Raw genomic sequence first — 15,927 nt, 5'->3', positions numbered from 1 at the left:
CACTTGTTGAACTTGCGATGGATCCCACACTATGTTCATTCCGGGGTATTGACCCATGACAGGTTGAGGATATTGAGATCCATAACCGGATTGAGGGTAGGATTGATAATTGAAAGGTACATTTCCCGTACCTTGAACATAAGATTGACCTTGGGGTGGTTGATAACCTTGACTCGAGTACTGACCTGGGGGTAGATACCCTTGAGGTAAGTACTGATACTGGGGTTGACCTTGAGGCATAAATTGATACTGAGGTTGACCTTGGGGTACATATTGAGGCTGGGGTTGACCTTGAGGAATGTATTGTACTATGGGTACATACTGTCCTTGAGGTTTCCCCCCAGACGCAATTTGTGTACCTTGAGGTTGCCCCCCAGGCGTTAATTGAGGCTGCCCCCCAGGCGGTAACTGGCCACCTTGAGGTTGAGAACCGGGAATTGAACCTGACATCATATAAATGTCTCCTATACCCAATGGTTTATTACCATTGTTTCCAATTAATAACCCATGTTCAATGGGTTGAGGAGATGCTCCCGCAAAAGTATCAGAAAGTGACTGATACCCAGAGGGAACAGAAGGACCGCCGTACAAGAAAGATTCAGGAGATTGAGTGAAAACGGATGACTGACCAGACATATTTACAGGAGTATAAATACCTCCGGGTGGATAAGGAGTACGAGGTGGAGAAAAACTTGACCCTGAGTTGTCCAAATAATTGGTTAACAAAAGATACCAAGTAGTACTTCTAGGAGGACTGTAAAAAATGGATTCACGCTCCCTTAGATCAATAGTAGGTTGATCTTCAAGGATAGAGACGCCTATTTCTTCTTCTAGAGCAAGTTCTTCAATAGTTATCAAACCAGAAGGAATATTTTCGGTGATGACTCTTTCTACCCTAGGTGAATCAGGAGCACTAGAAGTTGGAGTAACAGGTTCAGATATTTCAGGTTCTTTGCCTATATCACTAGTAGATGAAAAACTACCAGCAAGCTCGGAAACTGCAACAGCTTCGGGATTATAACCTGTTTCTAGACCTTGGTAATCTGGATGGACTACCAATGACGACTCTCCTTCTTCAGGTGAACCTACTTTACTGCCACTAGGAGTTACAAGGACTTTCAAACCTTCGTAATGACCCGGGACGTCTTCAAGAGGTTCGCCCCGAAGTCTACGGGACTTCCTCAACAAATCGGCCACGGTAACAATCTCAGGAGATTGGCCCCGAAGTCTACGGGACTGTCTCGGTAATTCAGCCACAGTTAAAAACTTTTAACTACTGCACACGCAAACAAAGTAAAATCTCAAAGCAAACCGCCTAAAGTCTCTAAAGAACCAAACAAATTCGAATCACACGCCTAAAGAATCTAGGGCGTCAAACCATACACAAACAGTAGCCTTCCGGACCGAAAACACTAGTTGGAGATGAAACCCAACATCGCCGAATTCAGTACAGAAGTGGTGGGTGGAACAGTTACCCCGGCAACCTACTTAATGAATAGACCGGCACAAGTTCCTCCACTTTAACCGTCTCAAGTGAAGTGAACCCCCCGGAAAATCCAAGTGAGTCTAGCCGACGTCTGCTCCAGGTACAGTGGGATCTTCCCTCCATCGTCACCTCGGGTAGAATCCTAAAGATAATGGTCACTAAGGTTACCAACAGCAACAAATATACCTGGGGGAACAGTCTACGACCCAATAACACGCAAGGTCAGAGTAACAAGCTCAATCCCCTTGCCGGCTCCTTGACAATAATCCAAGGTTTACCAACAAGTGACCCCAGGCTCCTCGACAATAATCCGAGGTTTACCGTTTGTAGTACATGCGTATCTGGCGTCTTTCCCAATGAAGGAGGATTGATCCCCTCACTGGTTCGGACACGGTCTCGTGCTTCTCCTTTAAGAGGAGCTTTCCCAGAGTACAAATGAAACAGTTGGATTTATCCTACCACAAGATGAGCTACTTGTTTGGTTTTACTCTCTTGGAGAGTTAATTACTCTCCTACTCCAAGACACTAGCCTGATCTATATTGGTGTTTCAGAGCCCTAGTAAATAAAAAGTTACTAAGTTGATTTTACTTTAAGCGTTAATTTTTATGGCTTTTCTTTAGGACAAAAGGTAGTGGAGATGAAACTGATGGTGTGTAGACTCGACTCAAATCCATTAAAAGATGCACTTAGGATGATTTATACTAATTTTCTTTTTCAATGAATTCCCTAGCTAAGAGAGTTGGAGAATGAAAAATTGATATAAAGACAACTTTCTTGGCAATGAAAATCAAAGAAACAATCTCTTTATCTTTTCCAAAGCATACAACACATGACCACTAATTACTTCACGAAAATTCCTTTTCTTTTCAAAGACTGAAATGCTACTAAAGAAAACTTTTCTTCAAAAGAGATTTTTTTGGATTTTTCCCTATATTAACAAAGCATGTAAAACTACTTTAACAGAAATCAAAGTTAAAAAATCTATGGCAATCAAATCAACTCAATTTCACCCAAAAGCAAATCTAAGAGAAATTCACCTAGAAGTAAATCTAATGAGGCAAAAGCATACCAAGCATGATTCCAGGATGTTTTACTCAGTCATGATTTAACCAAGAACTCGTTCATGCAGAATCATAAACCAGTCAAAAACAAAAATCAAAATATTTTGTTCTTTTTCTTAAGAATAAAATTCAAAGTTTAATCAACAAACTTTTTCGAGATTCCGCAAAGAGACAACACAAAGGTAGGCTTCTCACAAGGGTGGATTCTATGAAAGGTCCGACTCCTAAGAATACTGAAAAGACTAGGGATATCTAAGGTTTTACGACTTCTAAAGCCAAAGTCACTACAGGACCGATTCAAAAAACAAACCCTAGGGCTAGAACCTCTATGAATTTCACTAAAACTCTTGACACTGATTAAACAAGTTTAGATGAAGATTTATGGCAGGTAACCAGTGGATCTGGGCATTAAAAACAACTTACAAACAAAATCTAAGAGGCAAAAAGGAGAAGTAACTTTTTTGAAGTGAAACTTGCGCCTTTTGACCTTTATAGGAGTACGCACCCACCCCTTTACAGACAGAGCATACAAGTACGCAGGTATTGTGAACTTGGGGTGCGTACACGCAGGTAAGGCTAAGAGAAACTGCGTAAACAGAGTTATTTGACTTTTTAAGGACTTTCTCTCTTTCTTGGAGTTTGACACGAGGAGCAGAGGTATGAGACTTGCCAAGGAGGATAGTATGACAGTTGATGGAGCCATACTAACTGCAAATAGTCATGGTGACAAATTTTAGTGTAACACATAGGTTTGTCATGATGTCTATGTCATAGGGCTCAACATATCTCCTTCATATCTCTCTCATAATTTTTTTCATATCCCGTATAAGAAGGCCCAAAGAGGTCGTTGTCATACCTAAGAACTAAGGCCCATTAGGGCATTGTTACACCACAAGACTGAGGCCCATTAGGGCACTGTTACATCACAATACTGAGGTACAATTTCACAGACCCATAGGATGGAAAAATCATTATATAACTGGAAATTAATTACAGGTCCTGATGTGCATTTATTTGAGCCACACAAACCCTACCTTTTTCCCTATGAAATCCATGCAATTTGGAGTATTCTTGAACAATATAAATATATATGTGAAAAAAATAAAATATTTAATTATATTAATGTTACTTATGAGTAAAGAAATACTCTCCAAGTTGAATCATTATATTTTGCCTTGAAACGAAGGTTGGGCGAGAATTTTTGTGAAGCAGGCCAAAATTGCCTTACTTCACTAAAATGTATGCCCATGCTTGCTCCATGGATCTTTTGCTTATAGATGTATCAAAATAATCACATGTAGAAATTGTAGCTTAACATAGAAATTTAATGTGCACACAAGGAAGAAGAAGAAACACATAAAGCATAAAAGAAGACAATAAGACTTGATAACAGAGTTCATCCAACTCGAACTACATCTCTGAGCCCTGGTCGATCAATGGGGAGGCCTTCATTCATTAAATGGCATGAAAAGAAGAGAATAAAATCATCAATTACATAAAAGGGTCTTATACCTCCATTTTGGAAGATGGCTGAGAAATGGAGAATTCAGATGGAGAAATGGATAGCACCACTCCGTCCGTGGCATCGAGAGGGGCAGAAACCATATAAGATTTGCCCAATTCAGATAAAATGAACTATCAGCCCTCCTGCGCTGCTCCTGCCTCGAACTACATGCCAAAATCCTCCCCCCCCGGGTACTTTTTCCAATCGTCAGACTTTTATAATGTCTCTTTTGTGACAAAAGTCGCTTAAATCGGGGGTTGTTTTGTTCATAATAGAAGTCGGTGGAGTAGAAGGATCAGCGGGCTCAACTAATCACCGAGAATAGCCCTTTTTTCACTTGAATCAATAATACACAAAAACCCATAAAACACTAAAAATCCAACCAAAACCTTAAAAACTAGACTTCAAATATATCAAATCAGCTTATAGACCCATCAGGTCTGGCCCTTTATCGCAAATCACTATCGCTGATGTCAATGGCCCTGTATATCGAGGGATCCCCGATGCACCGATACGCCGATCGTCGATCCATCGATCGCCAATATGTTGGTTAGATCTAGACTGTTGATCTGTTCCTTGATTGGACAATCCAGATTTCATTGCATGTCACTATCACATCGCCCCTTGGTATTTGGGATCGCCGATCTCCCACCCGCTGATTTAATCCTGGCCGTTGATCTGTTTTCCAATCCGATGGCAGAGATCGCATGTCGCTGATCAGCATATCACAATTGCAATGGCCCAAAGGTCTTGGTCTTATGCCTTGTGTTTCGCTGACCTGATACACCGATGTTGATCGCTCCATCGCATGTCTTAAGTCCCCGGTATCGCTGATAGCCTTCCTTCCTTCGACCCGCTATATCGGCGATCGCTGATTTGGGGTTTTAAAGGCCTTGTGTTAAGTCTACCCTTTGCACTTCTTTCGATACGATTTTCCCTTTTAAGGCTAAAAACCCATTTTATAGGGAAAAAGCCTCATTTTCCAAAGGAACAAGGCAATCTTCTTTCTACCATAACTTCATCATCTGGACTCAAATTGGAGTGTCGTTCACACCTTTGGAATCAGGGTGACAAGCACTTCGATCTAATGTCAATATACTTGCCTTTCTGCCACTTTGAATTTTGAGCTTTTCCATGCCATTGTATCTAAAGATCCACCTGGATCAATGCTTCATTTCTTGGCCAATCTGATTGATTCAAATTGTAGACTATTTATTTTACTATTTTGCACACGTTTACATTATTATATATTTACTAACTAGTAGAGTAGTAACAGTGTTAATTTTCTTAGGGCTAGAAGTCTATGATGTAGATAATTTCATTTTAAAGCATTTTCAACATTTTCACATTGCATTCACCCACATCATCATAAGAAATTATGTACAGAGAACATTAGCAATAATAATGTAGTGAAAAATTAATAGGTATATCATGATATCTCTGTCATATGACTCAGCATATCTCCTTCTTATCTATGTCATAATTTTTTCTCATATCATGTATAATAAGGCCTAAAGAGGCCACTATCTTACCCAAGAACTAAATCTCATTAAGGCGTTGTTACACAACATTACCAAGGCCCATTAGGGCATTGTTACACCACAAGACCAAGGCCCATTAGGGAGTTATTACACCACAATGCTGAGGTACAATTTCTCAAACCCATAGGATGGAATGATCATTATATAACTACCAATTAATTACAGGTCCTGGTGTGCATTTATTTGAGGCACACAAACCCTGCATTTTTACCCTATGGAATCCATGCAATTTGGAGTATTATTAAACAAACAAAAATATATGTGAAAAAATAAAAGTATCCATGCAATTTGGAGTATTCTTCAACTAACAAAAATATATGTGAAAAAATAAAAGTATTTAATTTTATTAATGTTACTTATGAGTAAAAAAATACTCTCATTATTGAATCACTCAATTTTGCCTTGTAATGAAGGTTGGGTGTGCATTTTGTGAAGCGGGCCAAAATTGCCTTACTTCACTAAAATGCACGCCCAAGATTCATTTCTTGGCCAATCTGATTGATTCAAAATTTAGATTGTTTATTTTACTATTTTACACACTTTTATATTATTATATCTTTACTAACCAGTATAGTTGTGATAGTGTTAATATTCTTAGGGTTAGAATTCTTTGTTGTAGATAATTTCATTTTAAAACATTTTCACATTGCATTCACCCCATATTATCATCAGCGATTATGTATAGAGAACATTAGCAATAAAATTTTAGTGGAATAGTCATAGGTCTATCATGACATCTCTGTCATAGGTCTGCCATGATATATCTCTCATAGGGCTCAGCATATCTCCTTCATATCTCTATCATATTCTTTTCTCATATCACATATAATAAGGCCCAAAGAGGTTGATGTCAGACCCAATAACTGAATCCCATTAGGGCATTGTTACACCACAAGACTAAGGCCCATTACGATGTTGTTGGTTTTTTTTGGCAAAGATTCACATTATATTAACATGGAAATATGCATAGAGTACATGCAAAAAATATTGGGCGGTCTTCGCCCATCACCCATCAAGGCTCTCTTCCCTTGGAAACAGAAACTAGAGAACCTTTTCCATAATTTTTAAATCAATTCTTGTGAAATGGATCATCAATCCAGTATTTAAGCTAAACATTAAAAATTCAAAACCCTCATTCTTTATTGAGACCAAACCACAGAGAGACACACCTTGAAGACAAGACAAAACATCAAAAAAAATTAGTGCATTGTGTTGTGGCCACAACCACCACCTAATTAAAATTTGTGATGGGGCAAATTTGAATGGGTCCCCTAAGAAGTTTGATCCTTCGTTTCTCCGAATGATAACTGGAGTTGTCGAATGGAATTATGTCTTCAAAGCTGAATGGTTTAATGGTTTAATAATTATGGTTGCAATATGTTTTGAGATTAAAATGGAAACTATGACTTTGCATGCCTGAAGAATGTCACGAAGTGCTTGATGCTATAATTCGTGGGATCAACCTAAAGGTTCCTGAAGGTTGAATCTTGTCCAGTGTTAAAACCTTGCCTAAGATAGTAGGAGTCTGAGATCATCATGTGATCACTTCCCCTAATGCCTAAACTCCAGATTTCAGGGAAATTCCTTGGGGGCTCTCAGTTCGCAGTACTGAATGTGAATAAATGAAAATAAAATTCGAAAGAGATTTGCCCCATCGCATCGAAATAATTTAACCATTTCATCGCATGGCTATTCATTTCACTTTTGATCATCAGTTTCCCCTAAAACATCACCTAGCAAGTTTGGAGCCATCATTTTGTTGTGACCAAATAAAGATTATCGCACCCTCTTGAGACTTAGAGCCCAAAGGACTCACAGAGCTCCCTAGTTACAGTGTCTGTCTCCTTATGAAAGTTTTAATGAAGGTAAGGTTTGTTTTTGGGCATTTCTGTCATATCTCTCATAATCATAGCTAATGTTAATCATTTCTGCAGACGAGGACCAAGAGAAGAAAAGCGAGGTTGACGATTTGATGCATAAGCATCAGAAATGGTGGCAAGGAAAAGATGCAAGCGACACATGGCCAAAATGGAGGAATTTATGACAGGCAATAGAGAAGGCGTATATAGTGTGGAGCTACGCAACAAACTATGGCAATTTCTTGTTTCTTATCCTCCCTCTAGCCCTTCCACTTTTGTAACAGAGCTTTTAATTGCAACTGTTGACTTGCAAAATGATCTTACATCCTATAATACCTGTTCGATCAAAGGAGGTGTGGGCTGAGAGATTTGTTTCATATGTACATTGTTCTATTGATCCTAGAAAACACCTTCGTTTGCTTGATTTGTGCAAGTTTGATAAGGTTCGATGGACAGAAACAACCACACAACACTCTACCTCACAATCTGTCGAAGAAATGTATCAACACATCGAAGAAAATCTAAATGAGTATGAAGTCATTGTTAATTGTTGGCCCGAATGCTCGGTTTATTTGGAAAACGCAATCACAGTCATAGAGAGGTAGTGGTGGGAGAAATATGTCGAAGAAATAGTATTGTGAGGTCTTGATTTCTTTGAGAGATGGTGTGATACCAAAAAAATTTGGCCTTCAGTACATGCAAAATTTAACCAAAGGCAATGTTGTATGCCTTTACAATGTTCCCAGTCAGTTGGGATTGTTTTGTGGAATGCTATCAAGAGGATCCTTGATGTGTTGCATCCTAAAGCTGAGACACAACTCAGGTCCTGGACATCTTGACTGCTTACACCTGCAATTGGAGATAAGAAGATGGTATTTGGGGAGCAATCGAATGGGATAATTGTCATGTGGAGAACTGAATATAAGTCTTTCTTGCAAGCTATTATAGGGAAACTCTTAGACAATACACATAGACAACATATAACTAAACTCTAAAGAATTCTTCAATACACAAAGGGAGCAGGAGGTGATAATGAAATTCGAGAAAGAACGCAGCCCTTAAATAATAAACGCATGGACACTACTCCTAGTCTGCATGATATCTTTACCAGTCGTATTTTTTTTTCCATGTGTCGTGGCTTTTGGGATAGAATGGGGTAGGAAGTCTTAAAATTATTAGAAAACAGGAAGTAGAACAGATGTTGATATAAGGGTTTTTGTTTTTCCTTGGGGATTATAGATAATACCTTTGCATCTCCGATGCAGACGTTGCAAAGACATACTCCAGAAGAGAAGGATATCGCACTACCACGTTGTATAATGGAGGCACGCTCTATGCTAAGTAGAGGTACTCCTGATAGTGCAGATCCATCAAGTTATTATTACCTCCAGATACATCTTAAATCAAGCCATATATTGGATGGTGAGCACATTGTCTTCATTTGCCTTTAGGAAATAAAATGGAATAGCATTCAGTCCATACGAGCACGAAGAGATGGCATGCAGTTGTTCCTCTTTCTATCAAAATCCATTCATTTTTCTTCAGGAAATAAAATGCTCCAGCAGCAATGGCTTCAACGTGTCAGCAGTTTCATTAACTATTTTATTTTGTATATTTTAATTTTAATATTGGAAGGAACGGGGAAGGCAAAAAGGTCATGGAAGACCCGCGGTCAGTTCTCTTGTTGTATAAGTATTGCCTCTCGATATGAAAGAGGGACCTTTTTTTTGGCAAAACAGGGTTCGATTTTAGTATGCTAATAAAGAGGACTATTTTAGTCAAGAAGAAGCCTTTTGTAGTTTCCATTTTTATGCTTGGAATGAGAGCGTTGTTTGTGGCATGAGGAGATATAGGTTTTGTTTTTGTGCACATTAATGACATACAGTTTATGATTAGTCTTTGTTATTCAAATGTAATTCGTTAGCATGGTTAACTCATTAGCGGTCTCCTATGTGAAACCATATTAAACATCAGTTGCAAGTTTTATTTGTATGAAATGGAATGTATATTCCTTTATGAGTAATTAGATTTCAATTAAGCTTAAACACAACCTTGTTCATCGGTGAACCCAGTAATTGATTCATATGGATTTGGAATCCACGTATGATGTTTAATCTCTTTTAATTATGCTCCTGCGAGATAGGTTAGAATAGTTATGATTAACACAAGTAGGTAGAATTAGTATAGATAGGGCATGATGCACATAAGTTAGTTGTTTCTTTTGTTGATTTAATTGAAGTCTTCCTCCGGGAAACAATCTTTCAACACCTACAACAATTTACGGGATCCTTTAAAACCCATTGGAATTAGCCGCTCTAAACGAAAGAAGATCTAATTGGGGTCTACGATTGGGTTAGTTCCCCTTGTTGGCACAGCGAAAATTTGCAGTGACAACAAATTGGCGCTAGAAGGAGGGCCTGAACCGCCACTCACATCTTTTCAAGATTTCATCTATAAATGTTGCGCATGGATTTGAAAATATTAATGTATGGATTTTAAATGTCGAAAAGATCCTTCCACCCATTCCACCTGTTATCACAAAATCAAGCACTGAAAGGCTGCTGATCAGGTAGACTCTGTGCAACTATTTCAAACCATACTTTTGACTAAGGCTTAGCCTCCTTAGCCTGAGAGGGCTCTCTCAAAAGGTTATTGATTTTGACTATTGATGAGATGGCTAACTCTTGCAAAGTAAATTTAACAAATATGTTGGCTGGACAGACATTACAAAGACTTCCATTGGGCTTATGGAGTTAATCATCCTTCAGTAAACTATAACACTACTCATACATAGAAGTCAGGGCATGTAATGTTTAAATACTCAAAACACATCTCATGGAAACATCAGCTTACAAATACACACAGGAAATCAGAGCAGCAAAGTGAATTCTGAGTGATTGTGTATCTATACAACTGTAAAAACATAAAGGATAAAACAAAACCACATATCTTGAGCATTTGAAACACTGTATGAATCCTGAGAAGATAAGTAGTCACTTGTATTACTGAAAATGAGTTTGTACACAAGCCAAAATAACACTCTGTTTTCTCAAATATCCAACCCTCATTACATAAAAGTTTCATCTATATATAGAAACATAACTTTAACTACTTTGAGCTTCCTCCTCCAGCATGAGGGGAGCTCGATGACTGCCACTAATTACCCCTATCCACTATTGAACTAACTCATTAAATACAATAAGTGCTAAACTGGAATTTTAAAGAGTCCTAATTTAACTATAACTCTAATTCTATCCTCCTCGTAGAATGATTCTTTCTTGTTCTTTGACACCTGTCTCCTTTTAGTTTGGCTGAGATGGCTGAGAAAAGGATTCAATGTCCCATACTAGCTTTGGATGCTGAATGCTTTGATGGTTTAGTGATGTTAGGAGAAAACCCCTGTTTTTCCGGTTCCAGTCTTCCACCACTTATTCGAAAATGCAGCAGCATGTCTCCAGCTCTTTAATATCCCAAAAATGCAGAGCACCACCATGTTTCCAGATGTGTTGGAGGCTTCGTTGATGGACAGGTGTGCAAGCCAAGTCTCCTCGTATGCAACTCCTTCCAAACCCTAATGACCGGTAATAAAGTGCCTTTATAATCAAAACTTTAACTTGAGCCAAAACATTACACTTTTACAAAGGTACACCTGTCATCATTTGAATGGCTATGCTATCTTCATTTGGTCTCCTAAATGTCCCTCAGATGTTTCCTTTGAAAATTTCTGATCATCCTATCAAACTGTTTGTCTGCGTTAAAAAACAACACCTACAGCAGTTTCGTAGCGCGCTACGAAACTGCTGAATTTGCTAAAACAATGTGTATTTGCCATGAGGTATTTACTGCTTGGACCTTTAATTTTTTAAACCTTCTTTACATGTGGCAGAGATCTATATGTCCTCAAAATAATGAAACTAAGCAAAATTTTACAAAACTTAGAACAACAACTTTCTCAACATCAGTTAGCAGCTATTTGACCTAGCTGTGCCTTTAAGTCTGCAACCTCCTTCCTCAAGGCTTTGTTTTCAGCTCTTAAATGCATGTTTATTTTTCTAATGGATTTGGCCTGTTTGAGAGCTGGAACAGTCCATGTGTAAACATCAGCTACTGAATCCACCTGGCTTACTAGGTTTTTACTTCCTCTCAAAACAGCTTTTCGATAATTTGCATACCTGACTGCAAACTCCCTAGTGGCACTCTTCACCTTGGCAATTACATTTTTTGCTGCCTCCAACTGGTTCTTTATAGCTATAATGTTACCTCCTTGGGAAATAATGACTGTTCTATTCTTGTCTTTTTGCTTAATTTTCTCTGCCTCCTCTGTTCTGGACAATTTTTCAACTTCCTCTGCTCTAGGCAGTTTCTCAGCTTCCCTTACTTGTTTTCTTGTAACAGGTCTTCTTGGTTTGAAGATAAATTCATCACCTGGTATGGTTAATGAGTGTTTGGGAGGTACGCCCACTGACATGAATGGACGGAAGTGGTGACTCATCAACAGACTTGACCCTTTGAGGAATATACGCTGCAAAACGCACGAATCTGCGATTTCGTAGCGCAGTTAGTTATGAATTGGCATTATGCGCTGTGAAACGGCTTGATGCTGACGCGCTGCGAAATGGCTAAACAATGATTACGCTGCAAAACTAACCAATGAGACTGCGCTGCGAAATTACGGAAAGGATCGGTGACATGGATAAGACAAGACATGGCTTTAGCAATCATGATGGAGGATGACCAATAGGATTAGAGAACGATTTACATCAAACACCTTTAAAACTTCAACCCTAAGTAAGAAACATAGGACAAAAACCATTTGACACCAACTTTTGACATTTAACTTGGACAAAGGATTATATACATATGTTTATAGTTCTAAGTGATAACACCACCCATTTGGAAGAGCCGCATTTTGAAGAAACAGATGTCCCTCTAATTCCTATGTTTGGGTTACCCAAGGAAGAGAGATTGTGGGAGTATCATGTCACTCAGGAACAACCAGTCAGAGCACTTACTTGTGCTTACGCTAGTTCCCTCTCTCAGCTCCCCATCTTTCATTCTTTACCTCTGACAGCTAAAAGAAAGCCAAGGATCTTTCCCATAAATGAAGAGACATCTTTAGCCCTTTCTCTTGAAGATATTATGCTAGAGTCCCTGCAAAGCATCGACACTCCTTGGGAGGAAATTCCTGAGGATCCCCTCTCTAGAGGTAATCCGTGCTCAGAAAATCAAGGAAACGAGCATCCCTATCTTGATTTGGAAGATCCTAACAAAGAACGCCCTGAGGATACCTTCAACCATAACTTCCCAAATCATAATATGGCTAATGTTCCTCCTCCAGGTGGGAATCAACCTCCATTTCCTCCTCCAGGTGGGAATCAACCCCCACCCCCTCCAGGAGGACTCCCTCCCTGGCTTGCACAGGATGTTGTGGTAGTACCTGGGCAGCAGCACACCTTACCAAAGAACGTAGAAAGAGTATTACCCAAATTTGACCCTGAGCAGGGAGACACAGCCGATAACCACATGCATTCTTTCTTCCTAGTCGTGCACATGTTAGGGGTCACAGATGAGGATGTGGTATGTCGTCTATTCCCTTTTACCCTGATTGGTGTAGCATTCACATGGTAATTTAGCTTGAGAATTAGATCGATCACTTCATGGGATGCTTTTCAGTGGGCCTTCATAGATAAGTTTGGTGATGATAAGACACCTGTAGCCTCGGTTTTAGAATTATCATGTTTAAAAATGGAAACCAAAGAAAATTTCAAGGATTTTAACATCCGATTCAACACTTTGTTCAATAGAATCCCAGCCAACGCTAGACCTACTAATGATGTGCTCATGGAATTTTACATCACTACTCTTCCTGTCCCTACTGCAATGTGGGTCAAAAGGAGTAATGCACAAGCCTTACAGGGTGCCATTGATGAAGCAGTAAAAGTTGAGAATGAAATGATCAGTCTCACAGTATGTCATCATAGAACCGAAGAAAAGAAGGCCTCTCAGTCATCAAAGAAGAATAATGGGAGTGATAATAAAGTGGTTGAGACAAAAGAAAAGGATACCACCAATGTGGAGGGTTGGTCATCGATATGAAGAGGAATCCTGGAGAGAGTACAAATGGAAATGGAGGAAATAATAACAATAGAAAGTCCTTCAAACCTTTCTACCATAAGAAAATAGAAGGTGGTCATGGTCAACCTGCATTGCCCACTCCACCTAATGAAGGGATTTTAAATATGGAATACCTGGCTCTTATCGGATCACTTCTCACCAAAGAAGAACCTATAGCAGATTTGGAGCAAGAACAAGAAGATGGGGAAGATTACAAAGTAGAGGAGCCCAGGGATGAAGTATCTCAATTCAATGCACTATGGGATTTCTATGCAAATGGGAACGATGACGACAAAGAAGATAGTATAGAAGAAATTCACACTAATGAAATCCACACATGAAGTAAAGGACCACTTGCAGATGTGATGAAGCCTGTAGACCAAACAAAGAGAGACATTCACCCTTCGAAGGCATCCACTCCCAAGGTTCCTGTTGAAAAGAATAAACCTGGTGGTAATTCCAAGAGTACTCCAGTCGTTAGCTCTCCAAAGAAGGATAATACATCACCAAGTGCAACGAAAGAAACTCAAAATGGCGAATTCCCACCTAAGAATGGAAAAACTGGTATGTTTACTCTGTCCTACCCTGTTTATAACATTGATTACAACATTGTGGATAATCTTAAGAAATATCAAGCCAATATCACATACTTCGATTTGTTAAAGTTAACGTAGCAAAGAGATTTGCTTTTGAAAGTTATGAATGAACGAAATTGCAAATCTCCCACCAATTCGAGTAGCCAAACCAAAACTTTGGTGTCCAGACCCGTTAGTACCTCCAGTACATCTCGAATGCCACCAGCCATGGAAACCACTCTATCAAAAATGAATCAAATGCCCCAAGATGTCAGTGCAGCCATGATAGGAATGAATCAAAGTCCATGAGTCCACCTTTCCTTATCACATTTGAAATCTTCAATATGAACGTACACAATTGCCTGGTAGATTTCGGTGCCTCATCCACTGTTATGCCTTACGCTATTGCTAAAAGACTTCATGCAGTGCTCGAGAAAACTGGAACTCGAATTATGCAACTAGACAGAATGAATGTAAAAGTGATTTGAGAATTGAAAGATGTATTGATTCATATGACTACCAAACCACAGTACACGCAAGTCATTAACATAGTTGTAGTGACATACCAGAGGCATATGGGATGCTTCTTAGTAGGGCTTGGTCAGAAAATCCGAATGGATATTTCTCAACTGATTGATCCCATCTCTTGTTGCCTTAGAAAGGAAAAAGTGATATGCTGAGAGTTGATTGAGAAAGATACATGAAGTATGTAGTGACAAAACTAAATGACCCCAATGAACCTGTAATGTCTACCAACTCTATCCTTGGGAATTATAGTTTCGACATTTGTGCCATGTAGACCTATTTTGGTGAATTCCATGCAGAGATAGTTGAAGAAACTGCAATGAACACACAATTGGAAGCTCTCCCTCGTAGTCCAACTGATGAGCTACCCTGTAATATAGTAGATGATAAGACTAATTTTATAGAAAGTAGTTCAATTGATGTAGCATTAGTTTTGGAAACTCTACTTTGATGGCTCTAACTGCCTAGAGGGTGCAGGTGCTGGGAGCATTCTCATAGACCCACAAGGGAACCAACATTTGATGGCCAGCCGGTTGGAGTTCACGTGCACCAACAACACAGCAGAATACAAAGGCTTACTATAGGGCCTGAAGAAAGCCATTGATATGAAGGTAAAAAAATATTAAATTTTTTGGTGACTCATAGATAATTGTCGACCAGGTAAGGAAAAGGATACATTGCAATTCGCCACACCTGGTAAAATACCAGCATGAGGTATGGAGCTTAATTGACAGTTTTGATTCTTTTAATATCACATACATACCTCGAGGGCAAAACCAAGATGTCAATCTGATGGCTGGTATGGCTTCAAAACTTTTTCCTGATATTAGATTAAACAAGAATAAATATTATGTTGAATTGATTTTCAGACCATTGGTACTTGATAACATCTCAAATTGGCAGGTATTTGAAGGTGATGAGAAAATCCTTGAGTTCTTGCATTGCAAAAAGACATTCGAAAATGCGTTCATTGATGAAAAAGAGCATGACAAGTTTATGAATGAGAGTGAGGATGAGGAAAAATATCATCCCAATATAATTCCCAAGTCAGTTGTCAAGATGGATCACTTTTATGACCTCCATGATAGATTTAATAAGCCAACTAATTGCAAAATGCATAGCTCATCCATGAAGTATGAGTTGATCACTCTTGGAACCGAAAAAGACCCAAAAAATGTTAATTTGGGCTTAGGATGCTCTCCACAAGAAAAGGCTGCATTTATCAAGTTCTTTAAAGAGTACAAGGATGTCTTTGCATGGA

The sequence above is a fragment of the Pinus tabuliformis genome, chromosome 3_2 (assembly GCF_031772625.1).
Source record: "Pinus tabuliformis cultivar Carrire ecotype Pingquan chromosome 3_2, CPIR1, whole genome shotgun sequence".
Classification (NCBI taxonomy): domain Eukaryota; kingdom Viridiplantae; phylum Streptophyta; class Pinopsida; order Pinales; family Pinaceae; genus Pinus; species Pinus tabuliformis.
The sequence above is the reverse complement of the archived record's forward strand: the minus strand, read 5'-3'. Positions refer to the sequence as shown.